The sequence below is a fragment of the Echinops telfairi genome, unplaced genomic scaffold (genome assembly GCF_000313985.2).
Source record: "Echinops telfairi isolate 266 unplaced genomic scaffold, ASM31398v2 ScPeMD7_11;HRSCAF=52, whole genome shotgun sequence".
Lineage (NCBI taxonomy): Eukaryota > Metazoa > Chordata > Mammalia > Afrosoricida > Tenrecidae > Echinops > Echinops telfairi.
The window spans coordinates 31,710,552-31,727,168 of NW_022103908.1; positions in this window are offsets into that span (position 1 = coordinate 31,710,552).

Below are 16,617 nucleotides of genomic sequence, written 5' to 3' on the forward strand. Positions count from 1 at the left end.
GCTGGAAACCAAAACCTGGTCTATTAGACCCAAAGTGGAAATTATAGGCATCCAAATTGGTAATGAAGAAGAATATTCTCTCTAATCACAGATGATGATGATGATATGATTATCACAGATAACCTGTGATGATATGATAACAACACAGAGATTTATGTAGAAAAATATTGGAATTAGTTGAATGATTCAGCAAAGTGGTAGGTTACAAGATTAAGCTACAAACACAGTGAAATTCTGTTATGCTAAGAAAGAGAACTCTAAAAAGGAAATTAGAAAAACAATAACATTACAATAGCCACCCCAAAGATGAAATCCTTAGAAATAAATATAACCAGAGAAACAAAATATATAGACAAAGAAAACTATAAAATACTTCTAGAAGAAATCAAAAAGGCTTGCATAAATGAAAGAATATACCATGCTCATAGATAGGAAGACATAACATGATGAAAATACCAATACTACTCAAAGTGATCTATAGATACATTTTAATCCTTGTGTTAAAATGTATCATTCTTTAAAGAGATAGAAAAACTAATCACAAAATTTATCTGGGAAGAAAAGTGATCTCAGATAAGCAATCCCAAATCAAATTGACTGCTATCAAGTCAATTCTGAGTCACAACGACGTTGTAGGACAGAGTCTACCTATTCAAGTTTTGAAAACGGTAACTCTTTTTGGAAGTAGAAAGCCCTGTCTTTCTCCTGAGAAGTGGCTGGTGGTTTAGAACTACTGATTTTGTGGATAGAAACCCAACTCCTAACCATTATGCTCCCCGGACTCCTTTTAGATAAGCAAAGCATTACTAAAAAGGAACAAAGTACAAGGCTTCTAATGTCCCAATCTCAAAACCTACTAAGCAGTCAGGCTTGCTACTGGTACAACATAGATACATAGACAAAAGAAATGGAATTGCGAAACTAGAACTTAATCCATTTACCTGTAGACAACTGATCTTTGACAAAGTGCTGGAATATACATTTTATACATGGATATACATGTTAAATAAGGAAGAGATATTTTCTTTAACAAATGGGGATGGTAAAATTGTATATCTATTTGTAGAAGAATGAAACTAGATCCATATCTCACATCATATACCATAATGAAGTCAAGATGGAACAAAGACCTAAATGCAGAACCTGAAATGATAAAGATCAATTAAAAATAGTAACAAACTTAGGAGACCTATATATACTTTATAATATACATAAATACACTATAAAAAGAATGAAAGTGTTTACTATGATTTACATATAACCCCCTCCCGGGGAAACTGACAACAAAAAAGTGAGTGAAGGGAGATATCAGTTAGTGTAAGACATGAAAAAAAAATTATAAATTATCAAGGGTTCATGAGGGAAGGAGGGTAGGAGAGGGAGGGGGAAAATGAGAAGCTGATACCAAGGCCTCAGTTGAAAGAAAATGTTTTGAAAATGATGATGGCAACAAATGTACAAATGTGTTTGACAAAATAGATGTACATATGGATTGTGATAAGAGTTGTATGAGTCCCCAATAAAATGATTAAAAATAAAAAAGAATAAAAGCATAATGAGAAACAAACACACAAACGAAGTCAAAATAGATGACCAAGACCTCAAAAAAATTAGTACATGCATCAAAAAAATTCACCAAAAACCAAAAAGTTTTTACAGACTGGTGGGGGGTGGGGGTGGGGCCAGAATTGCCAATGTCGTATCTCTGAGGGATATATCTCTAAAATTTAGAGAAATCATCAACACTTCAACAAAATGAATACAAATAATTTTAAAATTATAATTATTTCATATTTTATATTTAATTTTAATTATAATTTTAAAATACGCAGAAGACATGATGAAACACTTCACCAAAGAGCACCTAACAGCAATTAAGAAAACAAAACAAACAAACAAGCCCACTTCTGTAGATTTGATTCTGACTCATAGCAACCGAAGGGAGTAGAATTATCACATACAAATCCTGAGGGACAGATCCTGCCACATCGTTTCCTCCCTGAGAGTAGGCAGTGACTCAAGGTTCTAACGTTTTGGTAGCTGAGTACTTTAATCACTATACCATAGGGCCAACAACAACAAGAAAAAAAAAGGAAGACCGAGAAGCAAAACGAGTTAAGTATTATTTTGATAGCCAGAATATTGGCCATTTCAACCAATACCACCTGGCTTCAGGCACCTTTAAATAGATCTGGTGATGTGCTTCTAAAAAAATCACAGCTTTGAAACTCAGTGGAGGAATTGAGTTCCACTCTGCCACATGGAGGAACCCTGAGAGAGAAGTAATAATACTGCAACTGAAACAACCACAATAAGAGAAAATACCGTGCTAATAAAGTTGTGCAAATGAAATTTTAACAAATTGACTTATTTTTGAAAAAAGAAAATACTTGTGCATTATTCCTAGGCTTATGTAAGAATAAAAGTTGTAAGAATAGTTAGTGAAGGCCATAGATATAGCTATTTTGTTTCTATGTCTCTAATGGTCTTCACTAATTAATTGACTGCCAATGTGTTGATGCTATCCATGGGGCTTTCAATAGCTAATTCCTTTTATGTGGACAATCTATTTCTTCTTTATATTTTGTTCTTCATCTGGAAGCTCTGCTGAAACCTGTTCACTCTGGTGTCCTCGCTAATTTTAAGTATCAGTGAAATAGCTTTCAGCATCACAACAACCTATAAGCCACCATAGGCCAACAAACTGACAGACAAGTGGTGGATGTAATGTACTGTTACCTCATTGATGTAATGATAGAGCATTACTCCATTGTATGATCTCATATAGTCATCTTCCATTTTTGCATAATGCCAATTTTCATAAAGCTACCTGATTCTACCCAATTCATGGTATTTTCAATAGTATCAAATGCATGTGAAAGTTGGATATTGAATAAGGAAGACCAAAGACTTGATGTGTTTGAATTGTGTGCTGGATGTGTTGCATATGATGTGTTGAATTGGTGCTGGATGAAGGCTATCAGATGTAAAACGACTGCTAGAATAACAAATAAATTTATTTGGAAGATGTACAGTCATACTTGGGCCATGTTACAGGAGGGAACTGGACTGGAGAAGGACATCATTATTGATAAAGTGGAGGGTAAGTGAAAAAGAGGAAGACCCTTGAGAATTTGTATTGCTATGGACTGCATCTCATAATTACAATTGTGAGGAAGGCAAAGAAATGGGCAATGTTCCATTCTTCTGAGTATAATAAGATCAGTTGCTATGCATTGGAACCAATATGAAGTCACCTATCAATAGCAACATCTTGTTACTTGGAATCAATCAACCTGGTCTTAGGAATATACCAAAGTGATGTGATTTATGTACTTTGGTAATAAGGTTCTTTTCTTACTAAAAGACACATTTACTTTGGAAGACAAACTTTATGCAGCCAGTAGGACCAGGCGACATTTTTCTTAACCTTAAGTATGTATATCAAGCTTTTAAAAGCTCTCACATATGAGATTTGGGGGAACTTCCACTGGATAGAAAGGAGTTCCAAGAACTCGGGTCATTATAGTGGGATTAGAGTCATGGAACTCTGAGTTTACTCAATCCAAGTTTCTACTTCTGATTCTGCACCCTCTCTCAAATGAATATGATGAGTCATTCTTGCTGTGTGCCATGGAGTCTCCAATTCATTGTGACCCACGTGGCAGAGTAGAATTGCCTCAAAGAGTTTTCTTGGCTGTAATAGTTATAGAAGAAGCATACCAGGTCTTTCTCTAGCAATACTTTTAGTTAGCAGTTGATGACTTAATGGTGGCACTTCCAGTGCTCCTGAACAATGAATAGGAATTAATAAATATGAGCATAGAGGTGATGGATGTGATTGGCAGGCATAGGGAGTGGGGTCTCAGAAAAACTCATCAAGAACAGGGTAACGCGGTTGGAGAAGAGAAAACCAGGGTCCCTAGGAGACAAAGATTAGAAATACGAGGATATGCAAAATGGACCAGGAGGAGCTGGGGGCTTCATTGTGCTTTATTGTAAATTACTTTGAAATGTAATAGCAATTATTGATTTCCTTGAACTTCATCTTTTATGAAATGGCACGGAAGATCCCAGTGTGGCACAGTTTGTGCCTGACTTCTTACCTAATATTTAACAATCCAAATGCACCCAGTTACTATTTGAAAGAAAGGTGTACAGAATGCTTTCATAAAGATTACTGGCAAGAAAACCCTGTGGCGCCATTCTAGTCTATAAAATACTAGGTCACCATGAATTGGAATCAACTCCCAAGCAAAAAGTGTTTATTTTTGTTTCTTAAATAAGGAAAACATCACCTTTATTTAAAAATATCAGGATTAACTGAGAATTAGTGCAACCCTTTGGCATAGTCTTGCTGTACTAATTACTTTGTGGTATTTATAGCACTAGGAAAAATGTAGTTATATTGTAATCATTTTTCTAGCCTATAAGTTTTCATGATTTCATCTTGCCTCATAAATTATTTAATGTTTTGGGGGGGTTCTGTTTTTGATCTTAGAATTTTAGGTCCACCATATCCTAAAAAGGTGTATTAGAGCATATGTTCTAAGCGCCCTGGTTTGATAGCACTGAAAACCCCACATCCACTTGCAGGGTCCTCAGATAAGTTACGCCTCCATTGAATTATTTCTTAAAATTAACCAAGAATTTAGGTAACCTTGCCCTCAGACAGAGTACCCTGGAAAGTAGATTACCTCCACCCCTTTCCATACAGCCCACGGAAGGGTAGTTTCTCGCTTAGGGGTTTGTCTGAGTGTGTCCTTGATTCATCACTGTGCTGAAGGTAGTACAGGGAATCACATAGTCATGCGTAAGGTCCTATCATCAGAAGGCTCTCGTCTAATCTTTTAACAGCCCTTCTCTTTAACAATGGACACTTTCCAATCATAGCCGTCTTTCTACTTCTTTAGTGCTACCTGTAACGAATATATTCATCTGCCTCCAATCAAGTATCTGTGATAATTCTTGTTCTTCTATGCCCTATTCTAGCCTCCTGATTGTGAATTCTCTGATGCATTTTGACTTCATCCTAATGATCTCCCTCATGCAGATTGTGTCTGCGTCTCTGTGTTGTCTTTGTTCACTTTGTCACTCTCTCACTGCCGTTGAGTCAGTGCTGACACATAGCGACCTTCCTGTGGGTTTTTGAGACTCTACCTGTTCACAGGAGCAGAATGCTCAGGCTTTCTCCTGCGGAGTGGCTGTAGATTCAAACTGCTGACACAAGGATCTTCACCCAAAGGGTAACCACTACACAATCAGGGCTTCTTGGCGTTGTCCCCTTAAGACTTAAAAAATGTTTTCCTTAAACTATATTTGCGATTGGGGTCTCTTTTGTATACTAAAAGATAAGTTAAAGAGGCAATACTTTAAAAATATATAAATACTTAAAAAGAAGACAAACAAACAAAGAATTACAAACAAAAAAACAGAATGCATATAGTTTGGAAAGCAGACATATCTCAAGACTCTCAGTAAATGGACTCTAATTTAAAAAATTACATCCTTAGGCATACTACTATAACATATTTCTATTTTTGGTTTGAAACGTGGAAGGCACAATTAGCCATATGGCATCTGCTGTGACTTTCTTCAGTGGGGCATTAAAAGTTACTTGAGTTTCAAATGACTTTCCAATATTTGATTAAATCACCATTGTAGTAAAGAAACAACAAAATATCTTCTTGCACCTTTTTTAGAGGAACACGGAGTCTGTTGTCAAGGGCAAATTGACTTCCTTTTCAATGTGAGCAGACGCACACAGGAAGGTGTGCTAGTGCTCAACGGTGCCTCCGGGCACATTTCATCAGCTAAGTCTTGTCACATTCAAGCTTGAAGTGGACATCATTGTTTTCCAGTTTTCCGTGTTTTTTAAATAAAAGTTTTGATCAGCTCTGTAAGCACCAGTTCTCTCACTATTATATTTGTATCCACCCCCAATGAAGCATTTTAAATGGCACGTTAATGTTGTTCCCTTTCTTCTATTTAGATTTGTTTCTGTATTCTTCTCTTAAACTGTGCTTCACACAAGGAATTGATAGTACTGACCTTGCTAAAGGAATCCATGGTCTGCTTTTCTCGAAAGAAAACACTGTTCCCACCCCAATGTCTCACTAACCTTTTGGATTGTCTCTCCGTACTCTGCTCTTTCTCAGATGCACCGGAGCTCTCCCTCTCCAGTAACCCATAAGAAATGCATGTATTGTAATAAAGATGCCAGAAATCTGAAAACAAAGTGCTGTGCTCCCAGCCTGTACCAATGTGAGATGCCAATAACTGGTTCCCTTGAAGTAGGGGGTTCATGGGTGCTCCATTCTTCCCAAGAAAAGTAAAAAAGAAGAGCATTTCTGAAATAGTTATTGGAATGGCATTACATTATTTAGGAATACCAGAAAAAAAAGTTAGCATACCAGTGTATTTGAGGAGCAAATATGACTGTGGACTAGACTAAAAGTCAAATATTAGGTATCATATGGTTGAATCCCATCATTTATAAACACTGCATGATTTGTCTAAGTTTACTCATATAGGCAGAGTTGGAAAACAAAACAGAAGCTCTCCAATGCTATGGAATAGGGCTAACCTTTCCCTGAGCATTCTTTAGCAATCTTGAGAAAATGGTGTTTCTATTTGTCATTCAAACTCGCTTTTTGTTTATTTTGTCTTTATATTTACAAAGTCTATTATTTATTTTTTTCTTTCTGGGGCATTCCTTAGTAAGATACATGAATTGTAAATGGAATATGAAAATACAACCAATTTATAGACACTGTGTATTTGCCGATTTGAGTATTATGGGATGCTCTGGAGATAAACCCAACACCAAACCCCATTGTGTGGTGTTTTTCCCCAAGTTATGGCAACCACCAGTGTTCTACAATAGAACTGTCCTACAATAGTGTTTTCTTGCCTAAAATATTTATAGAAATAGCTGGCTCTGCTGTTCTTCCACTGCACAGCCAAATGGATTAAAACACAGCCACTTAGTTTAGCTGTATATTAGAGCTTATATTCTGAAGCACTTGGTTTTCAGAACATATAGTGGGGGACCTAATTCCTGTATGAGTCTTGATATAAATTCATTTTCCATTTAACTTGTTTCTGATCATTAAACAGTAAGTGAGCAGATGGTTTGTCTTTAGAGAGAACGTGTTTGAAAGTCATTTATGATTTCTCTAGCTGATCCTGAGAGAGGTTGCCTTGTTCTATGTAGCCTTTCTGTGCATGCCCTTAATGAGATTTAGGATGCCAACACTTCTTGTTCATGATCATGCCTCCAGAGGACCATCAAACAAACTATGTAAACATTTCTAAACTCTAATAGTGTTCATGTTCCAACCAATGCCCCCCTATCACCCCCTTTTCCATAGACCCAACTGTGACAGTGATGAATTGAAATTACCATCCACTCCATGGGAAAAAGTTAAGACTTTCTATAGAATCTCAGAAACTCACAGAGGTGGGGGGGCAGTTATGTATTGTACACTGACCTAAAGGGTTGATATAAATAGGAATTGCTTAGATGACAGTGAGTTTGGGGTATGAGTTGAATCACCTTGATGGTTGGGGGTTTGTGTTTGTGTTTAACCAAGTTATGTCATCATGTAGTCATGTATCCTTTGGACACTGTTACTGCTTCATTCTCTTGGTCTTCTTCCTCCAAAGGAGTTATCTTTGTCCTGGTTAGGACTTTATAATCAAGGCACTATTAAGAATATTTCAAGTTTTCCCCGTACCAGTAGTCAAAAACTATCTCTTTGCATCATACAGGGATCCTAGTTGTGGAAGAAGGATAATTGAAATGTTCCTTACCTGCAGTAAATTTCACCTCAGCCTGTGGCTATTAAGAATTTGTACATAAATGGAAAGTCTACTCTGTAACATCAAATAAATTGTTGTTACTAGTTGAAACCCTATTTCTTTTTATCATCATGGCTTTCTGACAAAGTCAGTATAGTTGAGTTAGCTGTGAAAACAGAACATATCAACAAAGATAAAACACATTTATTTAGTGATGATATAAAAGCACCCCCTCAACCTATGGAACAGCAATAAAGCTTTCTATTTTATTAAGATAGCATAATTCAATTGTATATATTTCAAGAGGGTCATTAAATGTGTTCTGCTACATCTTAGTAGCCACCCTAAGCATCTATAATAGAAGAAATTAACCAATAAGATCCAACAGCAACTTCAATAAATAAATGTATAATATTTTGCCATTTATAAATCAAAGTTTATAAAACTATGTTCAAGTTCATTCACACTTTCTCACTGGTTGGGATATCAGTTTTGGCTTTCATTATTACTTTTTGGTGTGGCAATTATTTGGCTATGTTCTTACTATTAATATAAACAAAGCATTTAGTTCTATTAAATAGGAACTAATACCATGGTAATTATGAGATTATGGATGATGATACTCCTTAATTGTAATACATCCCTGGACTTAAGGAACGGGCCACAAAATAGGTTAAAAGTGGGTGTCTTGCTTTTGTTTAATTGTTTGACATTCAATCCACTTCAATTAATAACAAATCTGTATGGCAGACTAGGAAGGCACAACAGGATTTGGGAGCTTTATGGGGACATATCACCAGGTCTTTCACTTGATGGGGTCATTATGAGTTGGCATCGACTCAATGGCACTGAGTTTGATTTAGTGTCATTGGGTTTCCCACTAGGAGCTGCCAAAGGACGAGGATATTTTTAACAGCTAAATTTCTAGTAAGGTATTACTTTGCAGGCTGGTCTATTTTGAAAGCTTATTTTAGCCCACAAAATCAATGAAATAGTGGTATCTATCCTCCAGCTAATAGAGAATAGGCCTAATCAAGGAGGTCCAAATATAATTTTGCCTCTTTTTTACAATCAAGGTATAATTCAATCACCTATTTTGAGACTGTCACTAAAAGTTCTCATACAGTGTCATTATCTATCTTTCCTGACTACATAAAATATTCTGTGAAGAAAGAAATATTTAAGAGTGAAGCCAGAAAAAGTTTCAGGCCTTCTCTCACCACGGAGATTTCTTAGAAGAATTTCAGAGTGAGAAATGTAATTATTAATAAATCTCCCAAACAAAGGGCTTTTTCATTCTTGATAACCAGCATGGAACTGACTGGAGATTTTCATAAGAAATTGAATATACAAAAGAATAGGCTGCATGAGAGCTAAAAGTAGACACACTTCTCTCAAACTGTAGTGAAGATCTCCAAATTAATGTGTCATCTAAGAGAAACTCCGTTTCCTGTTCCTCTACATCTCCTGGATCAACAGGCCAAGAGTGGACATCTTTGTTTAGAGTTCTACATCTGAGCTGCCTCTTCTCCCTGAAGCAGAATCATAAATTGAGCATATTATATTCCTTGTTGTTAGATGTCATTGACCCAACTCTGGCTCAGAGTGACCCTATGTAGAATAGAGCAAAACTCTACCCTGGTCTGCTACATCCTTACAACTTATTTTAGCATAACATGTTATGCTTAAGACCACTGATGCCGTTACTGTATCAATCCACTCCACAATGGTTCTTCCTTTTTTCCTCCTGATCTTCTATCTTACCAAGCATGAAATTCTGATAATATGCCTAAAGTAAATGAGACACAGTCTCCCCATCCTCAATTCTAAGGACTATTTTAGCTGAACATCCTCTAAAACATATTTGTTTGTTTTTCTGGTAGTCCATGATACTTTCAATATTGTTTGAAATTATTTTTTTTTATCCACAAAGTTTTATAACTTTGCATAGTCAATAAAACACAAGGAAACATATTCTGATATGTTCTGTTTTCAATAAAGATTCATCTGATATCTGCAATTATATACTTTGCCCCATATCTTCTTTTGAATATAGGTTGGATTTTTAGCACATATATGTCAAGGTAATGTAAGCCTTGAAGATGATATTTGTTTGATAAATTTTACATTATGTTGGAGCCAGTTTTCACAGACTCAGGTTTAAACTGAAGAAAATTAAACAAGTTCATGAGAACTAAATTAATAGCTTTTGTGTACATATTACCTGAATTTAGAGGAAATTTAAAAAACCTATTTTATGCAATAAACCCTTATGACCAATCACCAGATAAATTGTGGAATGACATTAATAACATCATACTGGAGGAAATCCAAAGGTCATTAATAAGTTAAAAAAAAAAAAGAAAAGAAAAGTAAAGGTGGAAGTGGATGAACGTTGCTCTTGAACATAGAGTAGCTAAATAAAACAGAAGAAATGACAAAGTAAAAGAATTGAAAAGAAAACTTCAGAAGGCACCTTGGAATGACAAAGTAGAGCATAATAATGAAATGTGCTAATACTTGGAGTTTGAAAAACAAAAGATAAAAACACACTTAGCATATCTCAAGCAGAAAGAACCAAGGCAAACACAGATGCTGGGGATTGTTTTGATGGGGAATGATGCAGGAAGCAGCAAATGAAGATGGAAGGAAAATATGGTCACTGTACCAAAAAGAACAACTTGACCTTTGAGAAGTAGCATATGATCAAGAGCAGATGGTACTGAAGTGAGAAGTCTAAGCTGCGCTGAAGGCATTAGTGAAGAACAAGGGTCTAGGAACTGACGGAATGCCAATTGAAATGCTTGAACACTCTGAGGCAGGACCGGAAACACGTGCTCTTCTACGCTACAGGATCTGAAAGACAGGTACCTGACCAATGGACTGGAAGAGATCATTTCAAAGAAAAGTGAACCAACAGATTAGGAAATTCTGTATTACTACTTAATCTAATTTAAAATATTCTTTGTGGCCTAACCTAATTGGAGATGCTGGGTAATGTCAGAAAGTATAACTGTATCCTTGTTTTCTGTTCCTAAGTAGTCTACTTAGCAGAATCTGAGTGATCCAAATGATTAAGTGCTCAACTGCCTTAAAAGAAAGGCCTTTGCCATCTATTTCTCAAAGGTCACAGCCATTGAAAATCACAGTTCTACCTCTGTACATGGAGTTTCCATGAGTGAAATAGAGGGTATATCTCTAGTGGTTCTACAAATATAAAAGCAACTCACCAAAATGGAGTTGATTCTGGCTCATGGTGATGCTATAGGATGAACAGAACTACGCCTGAGCTTTCTGAGACTGGAACTGTTTAGGGGAGTAGAAAATCAATTGTGGATGAAAACTGCTGACCTGTGGTTAGCAGTCACATGTGTAATTCACTGTGCCACCTGGCTCCTCTAGAAATTCTAGGGTACAAAATTAACCGGAGGGATACATTCATTTTCTTGCTCAGTCAGTCTTTATAGGTCATACTGATGAACAGATGAGTCTTCCTTAGAGAGCCACAGAGGATAGCAGGTATTGGATATCCCTTTCCCTAAAATATACTTCACACCTACTATCTTCAACAACAACAATAAAATCTACAACAAACACAAAGGAAACTGAGTTTCATGTTCGGGACACATTTGCTTCCTCTCTATATTAGTTCGCGTTCTAAACTTTCTCCAGAAAAAGACAGCAAATGGCACCAGGTCTAACATTCTTTCATTTGATCCACAGATTTCCGTTTTCATTACAGGTGTGAAGACTGGAAGGGAGAACGCTTCAAAAAGCCCTCTGACATCCGTACAATATGCGCACACGCACCTGCTCACTCACTGTGGATGACATGATACCACTCACAGCAATCGTGTAGCACAGAGTAGAACTGCCCCTGTGGGTTTCAGAGACTGGTACACTTTTGGGGAGTAGGAAGTCCCATCTTTTTCTAAGGAGGAGCTGCTCCTTTTAAACTGCCAACCTTGCCCTTAGTTGCACAATGCATAGCCACTATCACAGTGGGGCTCCTCATACGTACCCCTGATATGGAAATGAACTGACTGTGAGTGTTAATTTGTTGTTCTTTTGGGGGTCTGGTTTCTGGGTGATATCATACATTGAATCTTTCAATTATAATAAAAGGAAAGTTCCAGGATATAAACATATATAGACATTTATAGACATAAATCTGTCAAAAATCTTTAATTTGCCCTTTTATTCCTCTTCAGTGACAATAGATAGAATGTATTTAAATAAAATCAACATTTTTTTTCTTTTGCATGACAGAAAGAAACTTCACTTGTTGGAGAAAGCTGAGACCCCAACCTAGCTTTGCTCCTTTGTAATTGGAAGCTGACAAGAGAGGAAGTGTCAAAGCATTTCCGGAAACGCCTTGATTTTGATTACTGCTCCAAAAATAGATAGGATGCCTTATCTACTTTCATTATTTTTCTTAATGAGAAATTGGGACCATTGATAACTCTTCCCACATCCTCAACCAAGGATGGATTAACTTAACCACACTCAGGCAAAACTGTTTTCTCTTAAACTGAGGACCCTGCAAATAAAACCCAGTACCAAGGAATCAATTGTAACTCACAGCAACACTCTAGAATATGGTGGGGTCATCTGACCAAGATAACAGAGGTACACTATGGCATCTTTTTCCTGTTGAGCAGAGGGTGGGCTCAAGTTGGCTACCTTTGCGTGAGGAGCCAAGCATTACTACTGTGCTACCAGGGCTGCTAAACTAAGGGATGTGTCTTTCTCAATAGATTAAAACCAAAAAACCAACCCACAGTCATTGAGCTGATTCTGACTCATTGTGGCCCTCAATAAGGTTTCTGGAACTATACATTTCTAGGGAACAGACATCCTTATTTTTCTCCAGTAAAGTCACTGGTGGGTTCGAACTGATAAACTTGGGGTTAGCAGCCAAATGCCTAACCCAGAACTATATAGATTATGAAAATAAATATTCAAGCATGTCAGTTATATGTATGTATTTAACTCAGTGCCTGTATTCTATAAGGGAAGATGAAATGCTTGTTATTATTGGACCGTCAGCCAAAATTCAATGTATTCTTTTATTTTTTTCTCTTTTAAGAAGAAAGAAGGCCTACATGTTGGGTGCTAGGAAGGTAGGACTCAATAGGAATTCCCTAAGAATCTACTCTGATTCCATGTAAGAAACCACATGAAGCTTCAGCTAAATAGTACATATGGTGTTATTGTCAACTATTATTTAGTAATCATTATAAACGCTGAGATTTTTAAAATAACTTCAAACATATTTCTAGAAAGAATCTTCACAAAGATGCTAACAATTATGGTCATCTTCTTGAGGCTCAGTGCTAACAATTGTTATGGACTGATTTGCTTCCTCCCAAAATTCATCTTAAAATTCTGAACTCCAGAAGCTGTGGATGTCACCTTCCTGGGAGATAAAGTATTAGAAGTTGTTCTCAGTAGATCGAACACGAGGTCTGACCAGTGCAGGGTAGCTACCAGTCTAAAATTCTCGTTGGCCTATGGAAGAGAGAAGACACCCTGAGAGGATGAAGAAAGGGGCTATATCGTGAGTGGAGTTCTATGCCAGAACCACCAACATATCCCAAAAGCTAGGAAGGGAGGCATGGCTCCCAGGCATTCTCAGGACTGCTGAAGACAGCCATCCTGCCAACACTCTGAGCCCTCAGTCTCCAGACGCGTGAGTGAGACAGTATATTTGTGCTCTTTGAAATCATCCCTTTGTGAGATTCTATTATAAGTAATCCTAGGAAACTAACCTAGCAGTTAAGCAAAGGTCCTTCACAGTATTTTAACTTATTTATATTGTAGCACATTGCACCTAAGACACTATACTAATCATCACAAAGATGACAAGAAGATTAAGACCCAGGCATCATGCTCACTTAATTCTGCACCAGAAGAAAATTAGTCAACTATACAAATGAATTGAATAATAATTACAGTGGACTAGAATAAGAACTATCAGTTTGTGTGCTATAAGCATTGTTGTTCTGTTATTCTTCAAAGAGAAACTACATTGTCTAGGTATTTCAAGAGGTCAGTAGTTTTTTTGTTTCTGTTTTTGTTTTTGTTTTTGTTGGTTTGTATAGCTAATTACTGAGCTATTTAGTTACTTTATTTGTTTCAGGGACTTAAAGTGTGCTAGATGTTTTTTTTGTTTGTTTGCTTATTTTTATTCTCATTTCCTTTTCATTGAATGCTCCTTTAAGAGAAACAATGGCCACTGGGCACTTCTGAGGGGTCTTGAAAAAAAGAATTCAACCAGCTTAGCCAAATTTTTAGAGTTCTGAGGAAAAGCAGCTAGAAAGAAAACTTGATCCTTGACATTGGAGTTCCATGCAATGCTAGAGAAAGTGTCAACGCTCTACTTGGGGGGCTCTGCTAAACCTTGATATGTGCAAACAAGGCAGTAACAGGAACGTGACTGTTCATCAGGAAGGTCATCTGGGACACTGGTAGGAAGTGAGGGGTACCAGTAGAAGTGAGAGGAGAGAACGGTGAAGAGCTGGGCTAGACAGGGAAGATGCAGAAACGCTGCCAAGAGTTCCTAAGTCCTTCTGGGCCAGACGCCTCGCTGGCAACAGCATCTCTAAGACCCCTGCCTAATTATGCGTGAAAAGTTGAATTATTTGCTTAAACAAAGCATCCCAAGTCATACACGTGACTGATAGCACAAAATCTAGATTCGCTTCTCCCTACCTGTCTTGGTGGACTACAGACTTAAGTAAGTTTCAGAACGAAAGCGTCTCATATTTCCATCTTTACAACCTCAGAGGACACAAGTATGTATCCTTGAACAAAAATGGTACTGTTAGAGAAGGAGCTCTTTAGAAAGTGAATAAAAATCAAGTTTCTGGACAAATCCACTTAGTCTTCAAGACCACACTACAAAGGCAGGTGGAAAGGCTTTCCCAATTTACAGTGGCGCTCACTTCTTCTCCCTTTGTGCCCACTCAGTGTCATGCACATACCTCTACGAAACCACGTACCCTATTTCTTTTAATTCATTCTTCAAACCATGATGGGCAAATAACAGTCTGGACGGTGCCAAGTCCAGTTCACTTCTAATTTTAAAAAATAAAATTTTGCAAATCGGAGCACAAACATGCTCAGTCATTTATACATGGGCTATAGCTACTTTTGTGAGATATTTTCAGAATTAAGCATTTGCCGCAGAAGCCAAGTGGCTTTAAAAACCTAAAATATTTACTAGTTCAATGTTTTTAGTAAGTTTGCTGACCTCTAATTTAGACAAAGAACTCCATCATAAAAGGGCTCCTTTATTTTAATTTTTGTTTTATTCTTTGTATGTATGATGTCTCTTGTGTCCATCCATTCGTAGTTGAGATTTCTTTATGAAAAAATGAAGAACCGATGTCGTGGTCATGGATTCTAATCAGCTACTCAAGTGGAAGCAGAAAGCAAGTATTAAAGGTATACAATTTGATTCATGAACAAATGTGGTGCTGGCAGTATGAATTTACGGGTAATCAGCACAGATGGAATTGCTGGAATCCTAGAAATTACCACAGCAGCACTGAAGGAAATTTAAAACAAACAAATAAATAAATAACTACTCACATGGAGTCAATTCTGACTCACAGTGACCTTATGGGATAGAATAGGAACATTGCTGTGGGGTTCTGAGACTCTACATCCTTGTGGGAGTATAAGTCTCATCAGCCTCCTGCTGAGTGGCTGTCTCGGGGTTAATACAACCAGAGCTCCTCACCCTGAAGAAGGAAGCTTTTTTAAAAGAAGAAAAATCATTAAGAAAACCTGGATAAATATAAGTCCCTATTGAATGCCCTGATGAATATAAATGAGGGGCCATTTGCTGTCAATTCTGACTTATGCCAACCTCACATATGGCCACTTAAACCTGCATGACCTTTAATGACTAGTTCTTCAGAGGTAGGTCTCCAGGACTTTCTTCCAAGGAGCTTCCGGAAAAGACCCCAGTTTTCACTCTTTCTTTCTCTCAGTTATCAGCGGAGCACGCTGACAGTTGTACCACCCAGGGACTCCAGGATGACTATAGACACTTTAGAGATGCAATTGTCTGTATTCTAAATGTGTTTACATCAATACATTCAATACATTGGTGAAATGGAACTTTATTGCCACTCCTGACTTTCTCTAGCTTTTTTCTTGCTTGGTCCATCACTTACAAGAAATGTCAAGTGATTCTGAAGACCACCTGGAGTTGCTTTAACTTCAATCCCCCGAGAAGCCTCAAAAGGTCAAGTATCATTTCCTACTGCTTCTCAGATTCCTTTACATCATACTGAGTCCCTAGTTAATCTTCCTTATTCCTGTAAAATTCTCGTGTGCCCGTGCTTTAGATAGAAATGATACACTTATTATTTTTTTCGATTTTGAAAACTGAGCTTTTTCTCTAAGACTCAAGGGGATAACCCAACATTTTAGCTAGGTTTTAAAAAGCTAGATTTTAAAATACTGAAAGTTATAAAGATTTAAAATAGCTTTTAAAAACTGCTAAAAGCATCATATGCAGTAATTATGTATAGTGCTTAAAACATTAAAAAAGTGAATTTATATTAAAAAATCAAGCATGACATTTTATTGAATTAGCAATATGAGAATCAGGAAAATGCAGCATACAAAATACAAGTATAGGCATGAATGTATGCCCATAGAAATGTAAATGCCCACACAGACACTTAACTTTGGTAGGTACTGCCCACAATAATAGTAAAAAGTAATGGGTAATAGTGGGCAAAAATAATGAAGGCTTAAATTAATCAAGAGCTTAGTGTACATCCAGTCTGAACTAAA